Genomic DNA, 13,445 nt, shown 5'->3' on the forward strand with positions numbered 1-13,445 from the left:
ATTTTTTCTAATTAGGTATATATGACAGAAGAATGCATTTTGATTCATCATACACAATTGCAGCACAACTTTTCATTTCTCCGGTTGTACACAACATAGTGTTGCACCATAGGTGCAGTCATACATGTACCTAGGATAATGATGTCCATATCACTCCACCATCTATCCTGTCCCCATCTCCATCCCCTCTTCTCCCTCCCCTTTGCTCTCTTGTGTTTCATTTTGAGACAGGTTTTGCCAAGTTGCCTTGCACTTGCAATCTTTCTTCCTCAGCCTCCCAAATTGCTGGGATTACAGATGTATGAGATTCTTATGAGTTTATGTAGTACTAATAAAATCACTCATTGAGAAAAATAAGAAATTCACTATCCCCTACATCAGGAGTTACTTCTATGATAAGTTTTCTTATAAGAATATCTGTCATATTTAATGCGAATTTCTAAACCCAATGTGGTGGCGCATGCTTATAATCACAGTGACTCTCCTGCCTGAGACACGGGATCACAAGTTCAAAGCCAGCCTCAGCAACTTAGCAAGGCCCTAAGCAACTTAGTGAGACCCTGTCTCAAAATAAAAAAAAAATAAATAAAAAGTGCTGGGGATGTAGCTCAGTGGCTAAGTACCACTCAGTTCAATTCCTGGCACCACAAAAGAAAAAAAAAAGCACATTTCTAAAGCACAGGCCTCTCAGTATTAAGATATTGTTCCTCTGTAGAGAAACACTAGAGATGTAATGACCCTGCATGCTTCTTGGTAATTTCACTAATCAAATTCCAACCACAAATGAGAAGCATTCACATTGGCTCAGAGAACACATTTTTGCAGAACGTTATGACAAAATGCTAGAGTTAAATAAATAAATATGACACACTTTCAGGCAAAAATGCCTTTTGCTTTTCATGTTTGTTAATGTGATTCAGAGTTAACTTTGCCTAAATATCTGCTCGAATTCACAACATTAAATCTTTGGGCTAACAAAGAGATTTGTTCCCTTTTTAGACTTTTTAATTTATTTTAACTGAGTACATTATTTGTGTATTTTTAAACCACTACTAAAATTTTCAGTATAGCTATTGCATCTTCAAATAATCTATTGCCAGGAAACAAAATTCCATGTACTATTGAACCGAAAAAAACAAAAATGAAGAGGATAATGTAACTCTCACTGCCACTATAATTAATGCAAAAGAAACAATAGGTTATCCTACAGTAGCACTTTCAAGACAAACATTTTAGAATTATGTTAAATTTCTTGAGATAAAGTAACCACAGGAAATCTTTTCTTGTGTGTGATTTTATGGCTATCTATAGGCATTGGAAAATTCCATAGTACGTCTCATCAAGTTTTCAAAGATTTTTGTCCTCCGAATACAGGGCAGAAGTATAGGGCTGGGGTGGTAGCTCAGTGGTAGAGCACTTGCCTTACATGCTTGGGGCACAGGGTTCGATCCTCATCACCACATAAATAAATAAATAGATTGTGTCCATCTACAACTAAAAAAAATTAAAAAAGAAGTATATATTAGTAAGAAATAAAATAATTAATATCAAAAACTAATTTTAAAATATAGGTTGGGTTAACATCCATCAAATTTGGGGGGGAAGGGAACACCATTATTGTTCATATCTCCTCAGCATAAGCTTGCTCTGAGCGTGGAATTCTTTCAGAAAAAAAGCACAGGAATAGTATTGAACCACTGACACTAATAAGAGGTCTATATTCTGAGAAAATGCACTGCTGAGGGAAAGAGAATAAGAACGTGGTCATAGATCATGTCAAAAGAGTTTAGCCAAAGATTTATGCAAAGAAATATTATTCCAGAGTTGGCAGTGCTCTAACAAAAGAAAGCAAAAAGCTTTTGGTGTTCTGTTGGGTTGGGTGTCTGGCTTCTTTCAAACTACAAAATCAGCAAAACCAACTTTCTTTACATTTGGAAAGGAAATAGCACTCACACTGACAACATGGGCATTATTTGAGTCCAAAGTTCATTTTAAATAAATATATGTGGTTAAACAAAATGATCCAACTTAAGTCAACAGACTGATAAGTTGCACCAGGAGAGAGTCAAAGAAAACCATGTGAGGATGAGAAGCCCAGGCTCAGTTTGGGTCCCCAGTCTGCTGTGAACACTGAGCTCTGACAGTTCCCTCAGACCAGTTATGTAATCCAGAATACAGCCTGCTTGAAAAAGAGACTGGCAATAAATAAGGGCTTAGTAGTTCTGCAGATAACAGAAGGGAGCATTCAACTAAACTGCAAATAGTAGAGAACACAGATTTGGCTTAGCATTAAACACGGATCATGGATCAGATAGCAAATAAGTGAGACAAATGCTGGAGACTTTGTATGCTTGTTTCTTCAAGGTTTATTTTTATCTTATAAACATTGTCTTCCCTTGATGTAAAAGATTTTAAATAAATCTGATCATTGGAAAAATCCCATTTTACCATTAAACTGTGAATTCAAGATTTTGTGAAGTTGGTTCCCCCATAACATACCCCACCAAAGAAAAGAAGAAGAACAACAAAGAACAAAGAAAAGATAGAAAGAAAGAAAAAAAATAAGGTAAAGGCAAAAATATCCAAGAAATAGCCACTTGCTCATTAATGTCCCTTTATTCCTAACTAGTGGGCCCTAACATGCTTGACTAGGAGAAAATAGCTTCACTGTATCCTTGTTAACTACAGCAGTGTTTGGAAAAAGGGATATTTCCTATCAAATCAGCTCCAATTTATTTTCTCTGCTTTGTAGAATGCTGCGAACCCACTTAACAAATCAGTTTGGGCTGATCAACTACCAAAATGGTTTGGAGGTAGCAGGCTTTGAGCAGAGTTAAGAAAGTGAAGCTTTAGATTGTACAGGCTTTTAAGCCAACAGCTTCATTTCTCACACTGTCCAGTTACATATAATTGCTTAGCATGCATAAAATAAACTCAATGTATTGTAAATGTTATGGTTTCACAATGAATGATGCTGTGGAAAACTTATAGAAATAAAGAAAAAGGGGGAAGAGGAGGGTGAAAGTGAAATCTATGTTCTCACAGTGTTTATTCTGTATGTTGATCACATTCCACTTATAGGTACTTTTTCTTTTCTTCTTTCTGGAAGATTATTTAGTTTAAGGACACAGATTTAGCACCTACCTTCTTTCTTGTCTCTCTTGAAAATCTTTCAATTTCAATAAAACTTGTTTTTCAGCATGTGCTCATTTAAAGGTTTTTCTCATATAATCTTAATTGAAAAATTAATTCATTTTAAAAAGCCACAGAACTCATGCTGTATTTTCTCCTACAGGATTTGAGATTACAGGCATCCATAAATGTTGTCTCAATTACTTGTTAATACCTTTATGCAAGAACATGTCAGTAACCATAGCAGAATTATGTTCTTAATATTACATAAAAGTTGTAATTAGGACTGGAGTTCTAGCTCAGTTGTAGAGCACTTGCCTACCACGTGTGAGGCACTAAGTTTGATTCTTAGCACTGCAAATAAATAAAGATCCATCAACAACTAAAATAATATTTGAACAAAAGTAATAATTATAGTATCATTACATGGGAATAATTTGCTTTCACTTTCTTATGTTATATGATTCTATGCTTGAAATTCACTCTCAACATTGAGATAATGGGTTTTCAAACATATTCATCTCTTTTTATTAAGTTTCCAATTTGTAAAAAATCTCTAAGGCTAAAACTTCACTAACATGACCCTGAGACATTGAAAACAGGCCTGGGAAATCTATCTGAATTCTGGCATCTCAAATGCCCTCAAATTAGATCTTAGGTGAAAAATTACTATATTGACTATAAAGGAAGATCAATACTTCTATGAAACCTATAGAAAAAGGGAAATAATTATTTTTTTAAAAGCCCAAATGACACAATTATTTAGAGGCTGAATGAGAAGGGCCAAAATGTTTTCGTAAAAGAAATAGAGAAGACACACAGAAAAGAAAAAAAAATTGGGGAAAAGACAGGGGCAAAGAAGACATAGAAGCAACAGAAGTCAAACAAAGATGGCAGCCATGAGATAAAGAAGGAGGTTCTTGGTCTTTTGTAATGTCACAATGGATTTATGAAGAGAGCAACCCATTCATTCTTCATCTTACAAGTGGTAATCTTGCATTGCCCTGCCATCCAGAGATCCTGAGTTTTTTTCATTCCACAGGATTTTTTTCTCACAAGTTCGCAAAACAAACAAAAAAGATAACATTGAATAAATACTTGAATTCCATTCATTTATTTGGAGTCATGTTCTGAGATTCTCGTGCTTTCCATGAGAAATCGTCAAGGGTACATAATGTAATACCAACGAGCAAAAGTTGATAATTTTATTGAGAAAAGATCAATCCTGATATTCTTCTTCTTCAGGTCTCCCCCAAATAGAAAAGAGCTCAACTGTGGGTAGTTTAAGAGAAAAGCCTAGAAACAACCTAAGTATCTACTAGATATAAAAATGGATGAAGAAAATAAGGTATTTGAATGTATAAGGGTATAAACAGTGGGAAATTACTCAGCCTTTAGAAAGAAAGAAAGAAAGAAAGAAAGAAAGAAAGAAAGAAAGAAAGAAAGAAAGAAAAGAGAGAAAAGGAAATCCTGCCAATTATGACAGTATGGATGAACCTGGGGGACATTACCAGAAGTGACATAAGTCAGACACAGAAAGATTATTAGTATATGAATTCACTTACACCTGGGATCCAAAAAAGCTAAACTCACAAAAGTCCTAGAATAGAATCATGATTACCAAAGGATAGAGAGTGGGAGAAATGGAATGGTGTTGGTCAAATGTTACAATTTTGCAACTGTAAGATGAATGAGATAGGGAAATCCAACGTGCATCATGGTGATTATAGTCAATCAAAACGTATTTGAAATTTACTAAGAGAATAGATCTTAAGTATTCTCACACACACACACACACACACACACACACACACACAAACACACACACAGTAAAGGCAACTGTGAAATGATGGATGTATTAATTAGCTTGATTGGGTAACATTTCACAATGTACAGGTATAGGCAAACATCACACTGTACACTTTGAATATATAAAAATTTTGTATGTTAATTGAATCTAATAAATCTGGAAAGAAAAGAAAAGGAGCAGGAGAAACAAGATAAAGATAGGAGAAAAATGTGTAAAGCATCCATGATGAAGGAAGCAGCTGTGAGGATACCTCTTAGAGTTTTTATGCTGAAGGGAGAAAACCCACCAGCTGCCATCTCCTATCGCCTGCAGACTGTCCTTACGAGTGTATCTCCCTGCATTTCTCAGCTGTGCCTGTATGTGGGCTGAAAAGGGCTTCTGTTTCCTATCAAAAAACCATACAAAAGTCCAAAGGCAGAAAAGCAAAGAGATAGACAGAGGGTAATTGAGGTAGGGTGCAGGCGGTGCGTTCACACAGACACTTTGCCTCAGCTGCTGTTAGAGCCAGAAGTAGTCACAGTTGAAAAATAGTGGCTGCAGAAAGCACTTCCTTTATCCCCCCCCCTCATGTGGCTCAGACCAGCACATACTCCGTAATAAGCTCTGTTCCTGATTCTTCAAAGTGCTGGCCTGCACAATCTCTAACAAATACACAACACATAGTAGGACCAGCAAATTCCCCCACTACGTAATGCCAAGGCCAACTTTGGACTTTATTATCTCCTTCCTCCACTCCCCACTCCTTTCAGCTTTTGCACACCCCCTTTCAGCTCTTCAGCTGCTGTAGGGAGCTTGCCCCATTAGATGACCTTGACTTCTAACTCTGAGAGACTGAGTGCCTTCATGACTTTGGGTGGTTGCTACAGGTGCCTGTTGACTCTTGTCCCTGAGTCTGGGAGCACCAGAAATGATCCCACTGGAGCCCTGGTTCTAGATAGGTGCCTCCTGCCTCTGCTCCTCGAACAGCATCAATAGCTACTACCGACATGGTTATTTCTCCCTGCCAGGGACTCCCTTGATTATTGGTCTCCCAACATCAAGATTCCACAGTGATCCACATTGCAATTGTAGCTTCAAACTAATGGAACTTTTACTCTACCCCTGAAAACCTGAGACCTCTAATCCACCAAAACCTAAAATTGCAGAAATGGCAATTGCAAAGTCTACATGTGGACTAAGAGTCATGAGAAGAAGATCCATTACATGTCCACTATTTGTTCCAGACCCATATAGTTTATTTATTAGGGACACGGTTCTAGGGGACCACAACATTCTGTTCAACAGTCACTATCTATCAACTGTTTTGGAGAACAGAGATACCTCTATTGATTTGTTATCCTAAACTGGCTCTTAACTGAGACTATAATAAGTCCCTTCATATACTATACAGTAGTAAGAATGGGTCCCACAGTCATGTGCCCTCTATTACACCTTCACTGCTGTAGGTGGGTCCCTCAGTCTAAGGTAGTGTGATGCATGATTCATAAATCAGGCATTATCTAAGCACAGGACAATAGTGATATTCTATAATGTTTGAAAGATCAAAGTCCCCGTAGTCAATATTGTGACAAAAAGGAGAACTGACTTAGCCCTGAAATAAGAGTGAACATAGATTTCTATACTTCTCATTCAAATGCAAATTGCTTTTGGTCATTTCTAACTCTGGTATTAAAAAGCATATAAATGCCAATTCTGCAGCTTCATACCAGGCACCAGAGGCTGTGCTCACTTATTTCAATAAAGTTATCTCCAAAGAAACCAAAATCATCTGGATTTGGTATTCAGCTTTTGTAGCCATTCATCATTCACCAAGATCCATATTACTTTTTTTAAAAACTATTTTTAGTTGTAGATGGACAAAATACCTTTATTTTGATTGTTTAGTTTTTTAATGTGGTACTGGGAATTGAACCCCTTGCCTCAAGTGTGCTAGGCAAGTGTTCTACCACTGAGCCACAATCCCAGCCTCTCCATTTAACTTTTGCAGAGATAGTAGAAGTAAATTGAGAATATTATGAGGATCACTATGTTCTTCTTTCCCTAATGAGATGAGGTGATCTCCTTTCCCTAATATACTGTTACACCAGCAAATAACTAGAGGTTCCTTTGTAGGTGAAAATATTTATGTTAAATGCCAGTAGTAGTATTTCAGTTTCTTCTTCATAGAGGGCCAGTCGCCCCTTTGACGTATGGGACCTGTGTCTGAGAACAGTTCAGATGTAGAAAAATGAGTGACAGATTGCTGTTTTCCAGTATAATTACTGACACAGCCTTTTATTCTCTGTTATTATTTTTTTATGGCTGTAAATATAAGTTAAAAAGATTCCTAATTGGCTACCGATCTTGTCCTTAGCACCATGGTGACCTACCTATTAGCAGTCACCTCAGATTTCTACACATCAAAACAGTCTGGCTGGCCTTTTCTTTTTGCTGCCTATTATAAGATAAACAATTTCAACACAGTAATCGAGTTTATTCTTTCATGTTGAAATTAAGGCCAATATCTTAACTTAGGTTCCTCCAAAAGATAGCCTAAAATGAAACTTGGGTGAAAGTGTTTTGTTTGGAATGCAATCCCGTGAAGCATGAGTGGGGAAATGTGGTAAGCCATTCTTATAGACCGTGGCCGCCATTAGAAGATGGCGCCGGCTTCCACTGTGGCCTGTGATAAACAACTCCTTTTTTGGAGAGTTGGCGCGCAATCCCTTACCACCCTATGAGAGAGATCCACGTGGCAGCTTGGGATTGCTATGCCAGAGGCTTTATTAGGCTGTGCTTGGGCGCTCGGCGGGGGGTCACTAGAAGATGATACTTGAATCAAGGCCTGAATAAACTGCTGAAAGAAGAATCCTGTGTCGTGTTTTCTCTTGCCGGCGAGGGGTCGCGACAGGGAAAGAGAGAGAATGGAAGTGAACTGGCTGCCTCATGTGCCTATGGACTACTGTAGAAACAAAAAGTAAAAAGCCCAATAAAAAGCTCACTGTTAAAGTAATTGCTGCAAGCAACGAGATGTCAGCTCTACTGACTCCTCTGAGAACCACACAGAAAGCATCCCAGAAGAGCTCACCAAAGGCCATTTGGTCATCTTCTTTACCTGCTTGCTTGAAGGTTAACATCAGAACAGTAATGCTCCTGCATTTCTAGATTTCTCTCTCACATACACATTCACACACACACACACACACACACACACAATTTCTCTCAATACAAATGCACACACCCACACATACTATACACACATATTACTTGATAATATAAAATATATTAAATCTAAAAATATAATTAAATTATAAAGCATAATAGTATATAATGCAATGAATCAGGAAGTTATATGATACATGTTATTACATAAATGCATAAGCTATAAAAATCTAGGAAAACTTGAATTGAGGGAATGGTGTAGGAAACACTTCAAATTCAGTCTCACATCCTTAAATCAGATATTCTCATTCTCTCTCTCTCTCTCTCTCTCTGTCTATAGTATGTATGTGTGTGTGTGTGTGTGTCCATAATATGAAAAGGAAATATTTTATTCAGGTACTCATTTTATTGAAATAACTTGAGGAAGTCTGGCAGCTTTCAAGATTGGGGAGAAAAGAATTTAAAATGCTAAATAGAAGTGAATGTAATAAATGAATGACAACATTATACATATATTGCAAAAGAGTTTTTTGACAATAATAGATTTAAAGTAAGAGGAAAATCTTGATCTTGATATTGATAATCAATATTGGTCTATTAATAAAGAAATGTAGGTTGAAACATGATTATTACTATAAGGCAAGCACTGGCAAAACACATGAAATTATCAGTGGGAGAATAAATTTTAAGAAAGAATTTTATCCGATTCCCTAGGAAAGAGAAAGGAATCAGAAATAGCCTTCCTATGTTCCTATAAGAATACATGACCAGTAAACCTCCACATCATGTACAACCACAAGAATTGGATCCTAATTAGAATATGTGTGTGTGTGTGTGTATGTGTATGTCAAAATGCACTCTACTGTCATGTGTATCTAAAAAGAACAAATAAAAAAGAAATTTATCAATCCAGCAAAGGTAAGGACAAGTAAAAATAGGAAATAATAAGAAAGTATTCATGGTAAACATAAAGGAAAATAAACAATAAGACTAAATAATATTAATTAATTACAATTGATGGGGAAGACTAAGTTAATTTTAAAGACAAATACACAGTATTTATAATAGGTATATCTTAAAGAAAGTACAATGAGGAGTACATATTTGACAATTGCATCCTACAAAAAGGACATAAATGTTACTGAAACAAAGATAATTTTGATATGATTTGTTATGACGTGAGATGTTTTTCTTCCTTTTGAGTTTTAAAGATGAAGAAATAGTTGGAGGAAAAGAAAGGACGGTTTTCTTATAAACAAAAAGGTAGAGAAGACATTATTTCCACCCCCAGTTCTTTCCCTGTATTATACTTTCACGATGCCATCTAAAACATTGTGTTTTTTTTTTAATTTTTCATATCCACTTAGATGTAATAATTTCTTTTTAATAAACTTGATTTCCTTTTGTCCTTTGGAAACTTGGTTACCAGGGGCAAAAAATAAAAATAAAATGATATTCATTATTCTATTTTTACAAAGATTGATGAAATAAAATCCTTTATAATTTGAGATTTGCGAATTTCTATTTTAAATTGCAGATAAGCTACAGATTTATCTCAAGCCTTTCTCCCATACCCACTAAATCCAGTGGTTACCTAGCAAAAAGAAAAAAAAAGACTCAAGGCAAACTTCATGTGGTCAACAAACTTATGCTGGAGAAATTAGCCTAGATCTTACAAGAGAACTTAAAAAAATTAGAAGATACATTTGATCCAGGAGGATATCAAGAATCCCAAGGAACTAAAATATTGGTTGGCCCATTGGGAGACTGAAAGTATTTCATGGTCCCTGATCCAAGACTCCAGAGAATTTAAATTTGAAACATATTATTCATTTAAAAATATTGAAAAGAACACAAGACCTGTCCGTATCATCTGTTCAAATTTTAAAAATAAAATCAATTACAAGATTGTAGTTAAAAAATAAGCCTTACAGTATAAATACTCCAGTACCTGATTTATACAAAATAATACCAAATGGGTATGCAAAGATTCTTAGAGTTGTCTTATTTATCTAGTCTGTGGGGTCTTTTATCTTAGATGACATTTAGAATTGGGTAATTAAATATCTTTAATATTTAATATTGAATATATGTACTGAATGTATGTACTTAGAAACTACATGTAACAGATCATGAAGAGAAAGGAGAACACAGAAGTAAAATTTAACAAATTAAAAATTCAAGGAGAATCTAAGCCTCTGCTCACTTTGGGCTTTGCACCCAGGAGGGGTTGGGAGAGGGATGTATTTCCCTGTCAATGTCAGTTTATGGAGGATGGTGTCCTGCAGAGAAAATAATTGAACAAGACCCTCCAGAATTCATTTCACTTTTTCATAACCCATAGAATCTTTCTTGCATTATGCATACATATATGCAGAACATAAATTAGCTTAGTGAGGGAGCATTGTGTAACTGTCAATAAGCTTTTAATTGTATGCAAGTTATATTACCATCATACCATTAAGTGCTGGGTTAGGAGGAGGAAATACAGAGGTGAAGGGGAACTGTCTCAATGCCCCGCCTCTCCTCTCCTAGACTCTCTTTTAATTCTTTGATTCAAACTATCAAGGAACTAAATTTATAAACCTCTATGCATCAAGACATAGTGATGAAATATATACAAGGACACTGAGAAATGTCAAGAGCATTTGGTAAAGTCATTAACATAAGGGTCTATTTTAACATTCTTAGAAATAAAAAATATATATCATAAAAGTAGGTAAGCATATAGATGATTTGACTAGCCCTACCAACAAAAACCTATAAAAGAGTTTATCTATGTTGATTCAATAATCTAGCTTCAGAGATCTTAAAGAGAAAAGTCAATATTATGATGAATATTTTCATAAAAGATGCTCATTGCATTATTTATGGAAGTTAAAAATCAGAATAACAGAGGAGTCACTCTCATTAGTCACTCTGAAAGATTACTCTGAAGTATTACTCCAAAGATTTATCCTAAGTCTGCTTCAGATACTGGTCTGGGGTACACACCATCAAGAGGAGAATCCATGTAACGTCTGCCTGATGGATGATGGACCACACTTTGTTGCTGCATAATATCTTGTTCAACAAAAAATAACTCTGGCCAATTTCATTGATTTTTATTTCTTGGGTTTTGTTGTTGTTGTTGTTGTTGTTTTATATTAATTAAAATAATACACTGGGATTTATGTACTTCTGAAATTAGGGGGAATGGTATAATAGAAACATCAGTTGTTGTATATATGCATCTATGTAGACATATCCTCCATTCTTAGATGAAGCTTCTCTTCAGGAATCTCTTTGGAAGGTTACAGGATAGGAATGTTCTGTTTATGTGAACTGAGAACTCAGAATGTTGGAGACTAGACTTGTTTTATTCAGGCTTGATTCTTTCAATAGTGATATGAGTTGCTTACTTTTGGAAATTCATTTGCTTAATTGCAACATGATCCCAACTGGTTGGATGGAATATTATCACCGTGTTGTGAAAAATAATCTTTTAGCTTAATCACATTTCTCAATGCTCATGTTGATTTGATTGTAAGGAGAGAAATCTTGCAGAAATTTTTATCAATTCTTTTGTGTGGTACATAGATCCAACTTGAAATGTGATAATATCTTAGATATTCCATTTTCACCTAATTTATAGTTTTCCAAACAAAATGAGTGTAATTACATTCTACTCCTAGAACTGAGCAAAACCTCAGATTTAATATCTTTAAATATGAGATAAAGCGAAATGTGGCACTGACTGAAAATAAAGAATATGATGGCTGCACAGATCATTGAGTCTCATAATTTGTTTACTGTATAAATGCAACACTCCACTTTATTTCTGATTGTTTGAATTCTTCTCCAGGTTTCAATCATATTGCAAAAGTATTCCAGAGTGAGGGAACTATATGATAGGAATTGTAGAACTAAAGTAGTAAAATCCATTTCTGATCTTCAGACCCTGTTTCTTTTTTAAGTGTATTTTTTTTCATTATGTTAGATTTCATTATTTTAAACTCTAGCAGCATTCTGCAGGTGACTGATGTCATTACTTTGATTTAAATTACAGCATTGTTTTGGAGGAAAATCCTGTAGGACTGCCAATTCCAACTCTCTGATGTAGGCTCTGAACAAAGTTCTTCAGTTTTAAATTATGCCCTACCACTTTTTCTTTGAACAATAAATATCCAGCAAATTGTGCCTGCAGAGGTGGTTGGGATAATTAGAAGAAATAATAAAGCAAGTTCAGCTGAATATGTGGGAATCATAAAATGATTTAATTAGCTATAGATAGTAACATAAGCCAGTGGGTCAGAAGGGATAAGAAACAACTTGTTAGAGAAGTCATAATGAACTGGCAGGAAAAATCTGGAGGTCACAAGTGACCACTAGCTTCCACATACCAATAGAGTTACACATTTTACTAAAATGTGATATGAAAAAGATTAACAAAACTGAGAACTGGAGACTCATAGTCATGAAAGAAATTAAGTCCTATCAAAGAACTATGTTCTCCATGTCCAGATGGTAATTTCCATCAAATCTCTAGGAACAGATAATTCTGGTGTTAATGTGTTCCAGGATACAGAAAATTATATAGAGCCTCCAAATATATTTAGGACTTGATATTAAAATCTGACAAAGACCAGGAAAAAATATGGACAACTTCCACTTATGAATATGGATGCAGAAAACATAAATAAAACATTGGTGGGGTCAGATATGAACATTTAGACTGATTAAAGATGGAACATAGTTTTTCACTTTTACCCTCTCTTTGCCCTTTATAGTGATGAATTACAAATATGCTTCAGCACCAATTGGAAGGAAATGAAGCAAAACTCTCATTGCTTTTGCTAAAATGGGAAGTCATCTTTAGGTTGCTCAAAACTCAGGCAGTGGAATTGATGGATCATGAATCCCTCTACCTGGCAATGCCCCAGAGAGAAATATATTCAAGTTGCACCCACAGAGACAAGTCCATTGACTCGATGTTCTCAGATTGCAAATATTCTGAAGTTCAAAGACAGACACGAGGTAGCAGAGAGTCACATGAACAACAACAACAAAGTATTGTGGTTAGAGGGTGTCTCAGCTATAAATTATGTAAGACCTCCTGTGACTATGGCAATTCCTAATCTCTAGATCCTTGACACAATGCCTGAAGGAGAGGCCAGCAGGCAACCATGTAACCAAACACCTGGTAGGATTAAAGGTCAGAGACAGAATTTAAAACAATTTATAGAAAAAAGAAATGACACCAGAGTTTACAGACTCAGATTATTATACCTGCTGCATTGGTAATATGTCTAGCTATTATTAAATCACAATATGTCATACTAGTCTGTTTTATTGTAGAACCAAAATTTGTAAATCAATGAAT

The sequence above is a fragment of the Marmota monax genome, unplaced genomic scaffold (genome assembly GCF_021218885.2).
Source record: "Marmota monax isolate L192 unplaced genomic scaffold, Marmota_monax_Labrador192_F-V1.1 WCK01_AAM20220418_F8-fsc00044, whole genome shotgun sequence".
Classification (NCBI taxonomy): Eukaryota; Metazoa; Chordata; class Mammalia; order Rodentia; family Sciuridae; genus Marmota; species Marmota monax.